This window comes from Metopolophium dirhodum, chromosome 1 (genome assembly GCF_019925205.1).
Source record: "Metopolophium dirhodum isolate CAU chromosome 1, ASM1992520v1, whole genome shotgun sequence".
In the NCBI taxonomy this organism is placed as follows: Eukaryota; Metazoa; Arthropoda; class Insecta; order Hemiptera; family Aphididae; genus Metopolophium; species Metopolophium dirhodum.
This window is the reverse complement of record NC_083560.1, coordinates 2,948,114-2,957,029: the sequence shown is the minus strand read 5'-3', so window position 1 is coordinate 2,957,029 and position 8,916 is coordinate 2,948,114.

Sequence of the window (8,916 nt, the reverse complement as noted above, 5' to 3'; positions counted from 1 at the left end):
GCTAACGTGGTGGCAAAAGCGTTCGTAATAAATTTTGTCTGTATACATGGGATACCGGATGAAATTTTAAGCGACCAGGGCACCGAATTTATGTCAAATTGTTTCAAAGACGTATGTAGATTGTTAAAAATAAATAAGATTAAGACTTCTGGCTATCACCCGGCTAGCAACGGCGCGTTGGAACGTTCTCATAAAACGATGGCAGAGTATTTAAGACACTATGTAAGTAAAAGTTTAGACAATTGGGATGAGCTTTTACCTTACGCAATGTTTGTATACAATTCTACGGAACATACGTCCACAAGGTACCAGCCATACGCGTTATTATATGGCAAGAATATTAACATACCAGTTAAACTAAAGGCAAACCCGGAACCTAGGTACAATTATGACGATTACGTATACGATCTTAAACAAAAGTTCCAGGAAGCTCATCAAATTGCACGGAACAGGATAATAAAGAATAAAGAAGTAAATAAACGATATTATGATAGGAAAACAAATACGGAAGAATTAAAAATCAATGATATGGTTTTACTTAAAGATCATACTCAAAGAAATAAGTTAAGTCCACTTTGGAAGGGACCATACGAAGTACTGGACGTGTTAGATTCAGAAAATGTAGTTATATCGCGAAATCGAAAAAAGGTGACAGTACACAAAAACGATGTGAAACTATATTACGAAGACAATAATGTGAATAACGAAGAAATCGAATAAACACATAACAAAATTTTAATTATAAATAATTAAGTAATAATAGGATAAGATAAAAGTAGTCATACAACACAGTAAAATATATACATATATATAGTATAGATATAGCGTAGGATACGGAATATTTATAGTACACAAATTAAGTAAACATTAAACGATAAGTCGGCGTGGGATGTGCTCACGATAGCATTTTAATATGAAGAATAAAATATATGGATATTATAGGTGGATTTCATTAATAGCGATAGCAATTGGAACAGTAAAAAACCAGGAAAATGCAAATTCCGGCAAGGGGTCAGAAATCAAGATCTATTATAAAAACGAAGACAATTATAGAAGAAATCTAGTAGGAATAGACTACTATCAATCTGACACAATAATCATGCCACAATTTCAATACAATGAATGTAATATGGAATCGTTACAAATTATATGTAGCACGCCATATCACGGAAGTGCACCTCAACCATATTCCTTTGAAAATGAGTACCTCATGGAAAAATCATGTGTAGTACAAATAAAAAATAAAAATGGAACATATTATGAACAATTCAAAATGGAATCAGACTATTTTTTAAATTTTATTAAAATAAGAGATATGGAAGGAGTAGACAAAAACAGTGTAATGCAAATAAACATAACAGCAACGACAACTGGGTCAATCGAGTTCAACGCCACGGAAGTAAACAATGATTATAAGAGCGTAACTAGCACAGTAGGTCACACTACACGGGCAGCAAGAGCCGGACGTACAATATCGAATGACGAATTAAATAATATTACGGACGAAACATCAATGCAACACTGGAGGACCACAGAAAGTGAAAATATAAATTACGAAACAACGAAGGACAGTTATTATATGGAAAATAATGAGAAAGCAGTTGTGTGCATTCCAGAGGAACGTGTAATTAATTACCTATATATATTATGCGGAATACTAGGAATAATAGTAATAATAATGCTGTTAATAATGACAACTGTAGTGAGGCACTATAGATTAGTCAGGAAGGAGAGATATCGATACCTAGTACGAACGTTAGAATGTACGGAAATGGATACAATACGAGCCCGCGACGATATAGTAAATTCGCAACTTTAAAAAAAAAAATATATATATATATGTAATATAAAGATTAAATTAAATTAGGATTAATCGAATTCAAACAAAGTTAGGTAGTATATAATTAACTAATAGAAAATCTAATTATAGGGAAACATACAAATTATTCTGTACCAAACTGGAACTCGCCATTACGAACGGGGAACATGACAAATATACGATAGGTGACGGAAGTAATATGCCACCATGTTTTACGAAACATATACAGATAGCAAACAACCAATTGACTAAACCTTTCTCAGAGGACAAAATAAGAAGAATGGAACAAAGCATCGCAACATATCTTTACGACATGTCAAGAAGCAGAATCAGAAATAGATATTGTTGGGAATTAATCAAACACCTGGAGTGTATACCGGAACCAGAATTATTATTGGAACATGTATAATAAATGTATAAAAAAAAAAAAAGAGAAAAAAAAAAGGAAAAAAAAAAAATAGAATTATTATAGGATAAGAATACATGGTAACGGATTCCTAGTAAATTAGTACATGCGAGCATGACACAAGCTTTATTTTAAGAAAATTACGTAGATAGAAATTATTTTAATATAGAAGTAGAAATAGTAAACACAATAGTAGTTAGATTAACATTAAATAAAAAAAAAATAAAAAAAAAAAAATAATAAAAGGAAAACTTGTAGGGAAGAGGAGATAACAGCACTGGTGATCATTGATTCAGATGGGACCAAGCTACTAGTGCAACTCAGTAACAGTGCAAATGAAGAACCGGAATTCGAAATGATTTTGAGCGTTCAGGCGGGAGGTCGCCTGGTGGTAATAGTATTAAAAAAAAATGATATGTACGTGGGTGAAATGAAGATATACCGATATGCGGGGGAGGAGCCTATGAGACAGACGACACATAATCTTAGGACGTTAGTTGACAATTACTACGGAAATAGAAATAACATCCCTCCTGGCAGGTTTCCGGAAGCGGAAATCGTTGAATTATGTCAAACGTTATGGGATTGGTTCCGGAACCCGTACGCGTGTAACGTATCGACAATACCATTTTGTTACCACCTGAACATCAATCGAATGACCGACCGAGGCGGAGCTAAACCAATAGGCGTAGCGAGCATAATATATAACCGCACGGAACCACCTGTAACCACGGGCAATGAAGATGAACAACAATTAAATGACAATATAGCACTGGCAAGAAGGGTCATCAACGAATTTTGGGAATTGAATAAGGGAATAAACAGGGTAACATGGGCACAGTATTTGAATGTTAACAATGATAGGTTGTATATACTAAAAAATAGCGACAATACTGAAAATAATGTTAGTAATAACAATATAAGCATTAATAGTAGTATTAGTAGGGGAATGGCTAACAATAGGACACGGGAGCCTGTCATTAGAAATATTAACATGACTGAAGCAGCAGGACTGTGGTGGTCGGATAGTGACAGTGATAATGATAGTTTAGGAAATATAACACCGAATAATACAATTAGTAATATGGACGAGTTAGACGGATTTAGCGATAACGACAGTAATATTGACATTTATAGGAATATAAATAGTAGTGATTATGAAAACAATGTTACGAATTTACTTAATGTTAGTAATGTAGCTATAGAAAGTATTTTTAATGAAGTAGAAGATAGGTACATAGTTAGGAATAATAATGATAGTCAGTAATGAAAAAAAAAATGAAAAAAAATGGGATGGAACTAATTAATTTTGACGGTTGGCGGTATAGGAACGGTGGGAGTTGCCACCATATTCTGAACGAACAAGCAACCACCGGAACTCACTGACAACAGGTTATAAATTAATTAGTTCAATTTCAAACGCAATAAGTACGCGTATTTTGTCCAGGCCGATGAGATGAAACGACAATAATATATATATTAGAGATTATTTCAACAAGATAAAACAAGTTTGAAACTAATGTGTATATATATATTGTTTTAGGTTATCTCTGATTACGGCAGGACATGGTCAAATTCCATATAGGGTGGAAGAATTTAGAAATCAAACACTGATGTATTATGAAAATTACGGTACAGTACGATTGACAGGAGCGACCTGGCAACTGATCACGTATTTACCATTAAAAAATTATGACCTTAGGCATGACAAATTACAATTGGAAATAGGTATAATAACTAATCTTTGTAAAAACAGCGCAACAACACTTGAAATGTGTTCTAGGCTAGACAATATCTTTAAAGTAATGTTTCAAGAAATTTCCTTACAACGAGAAAAAATGTACGAATCGATAGGTAGGTACACCGAACAATCGGAAACAACCACGTACACAAGTAGGAAAAGGCGGGGTCTAATAAATTTCGTAGGATCGGCCATGAAAACATTATTCGGGGTATGTGATGAAGAATGTGCAAAAGAATCGGTGGAGGAAATAGGTAAAATAGAACGAACTAACGAACGCATGTTACACATACTTAAAGACCAAACTACGGTAGTTAAATCTACTGTAAAGGGGATTAGTACCACATCGGATGAAATAAATAAATTATACAATGAGTTAGTTAATAAAAAAGATATAATGAACGAAGTAATTAACAAAACAAACACGTTAGAAGCATTAGTTTTATCAAATAAAATACATGGTATATTCACAGCACTATTATCGCAATATTCAATGGAAACGCAATCGATAGGTGCTATTATAACTGCGGCTAGGACAGGGGTAATACACCCAAGTTTAATGACACCGCGAGAAATGGCAGACCATTTAACGCAAATTAAGTTAACTTTACCTATTAATTTAAATTTGCCTATGGGCACAAATCCTAATGAAATTTACGAGTTAAGTAAAATTACAAAAATGGCAGTGTTCTATAAGGATAGTCAAATAGTATTCGTAATAAAACTTCCGCTGGTTACCGAATTGGAGCTCACGTTGTTCAGAATACTTCCAATACCACAGCCGGTCGAAACAATGATAAACGGAATGAAGAATAAAAATCATAGTATTGTTTTAAAACCAGAATTCCAATATGTAGCGATTACAAAGAATAGGGAACAATATACCACGTTCACAGAAACTCAGCTTTTACATTGTACGGAAACAGAAATATTCACAATATGTCCAGAGTTTTCACCAGTCGTTCATTCGAACAACAAAAATCCATGTGAGATAGCTTTATTCAAAAATCCGGATGTCTTGCCAGAAACATGCGAGACGGGAGTCCTAGTATTATCGAAAGACATATTTTATAAATTAAAACATGCAAACACCTGGATATACACAACAAAGGGTGAAACATTGACTATTGCGTGTAGGGAAAACTCGGAACCATATATTACAAAAATACGGAAGCAAGGATTAATTTGGTTAAGCTCAAAATGCAGAGCGTACGGAAACGATATCATTTTAAATCCGACACAAGAAATAAAATCAAAACACTATGTTAACTTTATACCCGAAGTAGGACAGGGAAAAATATCATTTAAAGTATCCGATAGAATAAAGAGTATGAACCTACCTAAGATAATGGTTAACCAAGATTCACATAAACTCGAAAAAATACACGAAATAGCACAATCGTTAGATAAGGTGCAACAACAAATCGACAATGAAATATTAACACAATCAGGACAGTTAGAAGTAAGCGATACGCGTAACTATTTATTTTATTTAACATTGGGCTTGATAGTATTCTCGGTCATGTTAATCATTTTTATATACATAACGTATAAATGTAGGCTTACTTCGTTGCGACGTCCGCAATATGAAATGGTACGATTAGGTAGAAGTAAACTCTGTACGGATGATGTCAAAGTTGAACAAAAGTTTAATAAGGTAGACGAGCAAAATACACTCGGAGGGGAGGATGTACCACCTCAAATAAAATAACCTAAGAAGTAATATTTTGATAGAATATATATGATTAGGTTAGGTTAGGTTGTTATATGATTAGAATATATATGTAGAAAGTATTAGAAACTTTATAGAAAATATTTACACAAGTAGTTAGAAATAGTAAATTAGAATAAAATACACTAATTATAAGTTAATAATGACATTAAACCTATTATCGACTTTGAATTAGAAGGGAAGTCAAGTTCGTTGTCATGGATTTCGAATTTACCAATATGAGGAGAACAGACATTGTACTAATATCAGGAGCAATCTCAAACAGCCTAAACAAATGTAAAATTCGTAAGCTCGAGGGGAAACCGCTTCTCCTGCCACTCCACGAACAGATGAGAATTATGACTGTTCGTGAAACACAGTTGGCAGAGAAATCGATAAGGCGGATTTTTCACAACAAAAAGGAAGTGGAGACGACCTGTTTAGCGCAACTTAACAAAAGTCTGAATTCGAAATTAAATAATCTAACACCAGAATTCATAAAAAATTATATTTTGCGTGGAGATAAAATAAATGTAGTGGTATTGTTTGGGGGATCATACGATAAGAATATTTTAAGTAGATTAGGGTTAGGACATATAGAGGTACTAAACATCAGATGCTATGATTTGAATTTCGATGGGGACTTCTACATGATACTAGAAAAATTGAGGGGAAAAATAACTGAAAGAATTTTCGAATTTAATGTAGGTAGAATCCAGAAAAGGGGTAGGCTATTGAACTTAACGGAAGCGCATAGCGGCGTATGTACACAAAAACATAAAATAACATACGCTCACGACCCAAAGACTGATGTGAGATTTACAAAATGTATATTTAACAGAATGGTTAATGAATATGGGTACCAAAATTTGGTGAAACAATTCCAACCTATAAAGACAATACCACGCACCTAGCACCACGTTGTAGAAATATAATTTTTTTGCGAATTTATAAATTTTATTATAGCAAATAACAAAGTAGCTTAATTAACACACTAAAGTAAATATATATAAAAAAAAAAAAAAAAAAAAATAACGCTAGATATTAATAATTAACTAACAGAATACCACAAATAGTAATTTTAATTTCATTAATTTCAGAAAAACAAAAGAGAAAGAAATAGCATTAGGAATCGGGCGGTAAATAATAGGGGCATATTTTGTCTATTTTATTGGAGACTGACAAATGGTGCACTATTATGCACCGAACGGTTTGACCACTTAAGGGAAATGTTGGAGTTTGATCGTTTGGTGATTGGTTGGGAAAATCGTGTGAATAGTAGATTTTTTTAACGGGATCACCAAGGGACCAAATGGCCATAATAACTCACAATAAGAAATTACAAAATCTTATTAGTTTAGCCAGTGTCGCGGGAGGATGCTTTGAATTGCAGCACACTCTGGCGACACGGGTTCAATTAGCAAGATAAGATCATTACGAAAACAGAATAGTATAGAATCGATTTAATACTAGTCTTGATCATGTAATAAAACTTGAATACAATAGTTTATTGTTGGTCTGGACTTGTAGTAAAAAGATACAATCTAATTACAGTATAGGGTTAGTAATATTAACTAGGCATAAGATATAATGATATAGCGATTAATGGAAAATATATATATAGAAGCAAACGTAAACGTAGAATGAAAAAAAAGAAAGTTAGGAACATAATAGCATATATTGGCGTAAATAACATGGTGATGGAATAATAAATATATTAATCTAATTTATTTAAAATATAATTAACCGGTAATGGAAAATAAAATATAGTAAACACCACTATTTTATCATATATATATATATTGCACGAAAAAAAAATATATTGTAATAGATTTTAAGAATTCATGTTATATTAAAATATTATTACACATATTATATTAACACTAAGATAAGATTATTGATGTAAACAAAAAACACAAAAAAAGAATATATTGTTAATCACATAAGATACTAACCTAGATAATAAGCAAAATATATACTGTAATATTGTGAATCATAATCTGTATTCTGTCAATAATAATTAATATGGTGAAATGTACCATATAATTATAATGATGTATTTAATTTAGAACATAAAATGTAAACATGTAATAATTGAATGTAATGTAATAATTGATATATGTAAAATTTGTAATCATAGGAAAGTGCTTGAACTAATGGAGGAAGTTTGAGTTAATTTTTCTCATTTTAAACGATAAAAATCAACTTTTAAAGGGGGAGATGTAGTAAGCCAGTTACTACTTAACAACACCATTGTAATATAATAGTTATTATACTATACTATAGATTAGCTATACTGTAATTCGGCATATATCGGATAATAGAAACGGAAATAAGGGTTCCTTCTGTTTATTAAATAATATTACATTTTAATGTCTTGTTGGGAAACGGATATTAGGAACTCATTGAACCATATAATTGCTCTGTATACCACAATGTTCAATATATAAAAATATGAAACAGTAGAATGATTATTTTGATTACAACACTGTACGCAACGATAGTCATTATAAAAAAATATTAATATTATATTAAAAATGATTATATCAAATCGAATACACAGAATTATACTGGAAGTCATAAAATGCGTGGGCCGGAACGATGGTCACACACATCACATCCGTGAGTCGAGATACAGTAGCTATAGGCAAGGGGTACGGGGAACTTCATATATAAGGGAGCCCGAATCGGCCTGTTTTCAGACGTGTACTACCACCCATTAGTGCAAGCACCTTCACGCCACTCTGTACGAGCATATTTTGGACTTAGAAAAATTATCAACAATATAATAAAATTCACAATAAAACAACAATTGTCTTTTATTTATTATCAACCACGACTACAACATCAGACAAATTGTCTGCGACCCGCAACGTTAATATCTCGGCAGCCACTTATCTGCTATTAGAACTACGATAGTAGGTACCAAGCTGTCGAGAACATTACAATATTAATAAATTTAGTGGTACAAAGAAATTCAAGAAGAACTAACATTTCTTAATAATCGAGCAACTATTTTAAAATCAATTAAACCATTAAATGAATCGGATCTTGTTACGAATAATGCTCATATGTTCCATCTTCTACTTCTACTCTAAACCAGCATATCAATGATTTTTAAAAAAAAATTATAGACAAAGCAGAAGATTTAGTTAGAAATTGTATTTATTCCGATATTATAATAAGAACAGTTTCTATACATGCAATTTGTGCTGATGCTCCGAAGTCATTTACTGTGA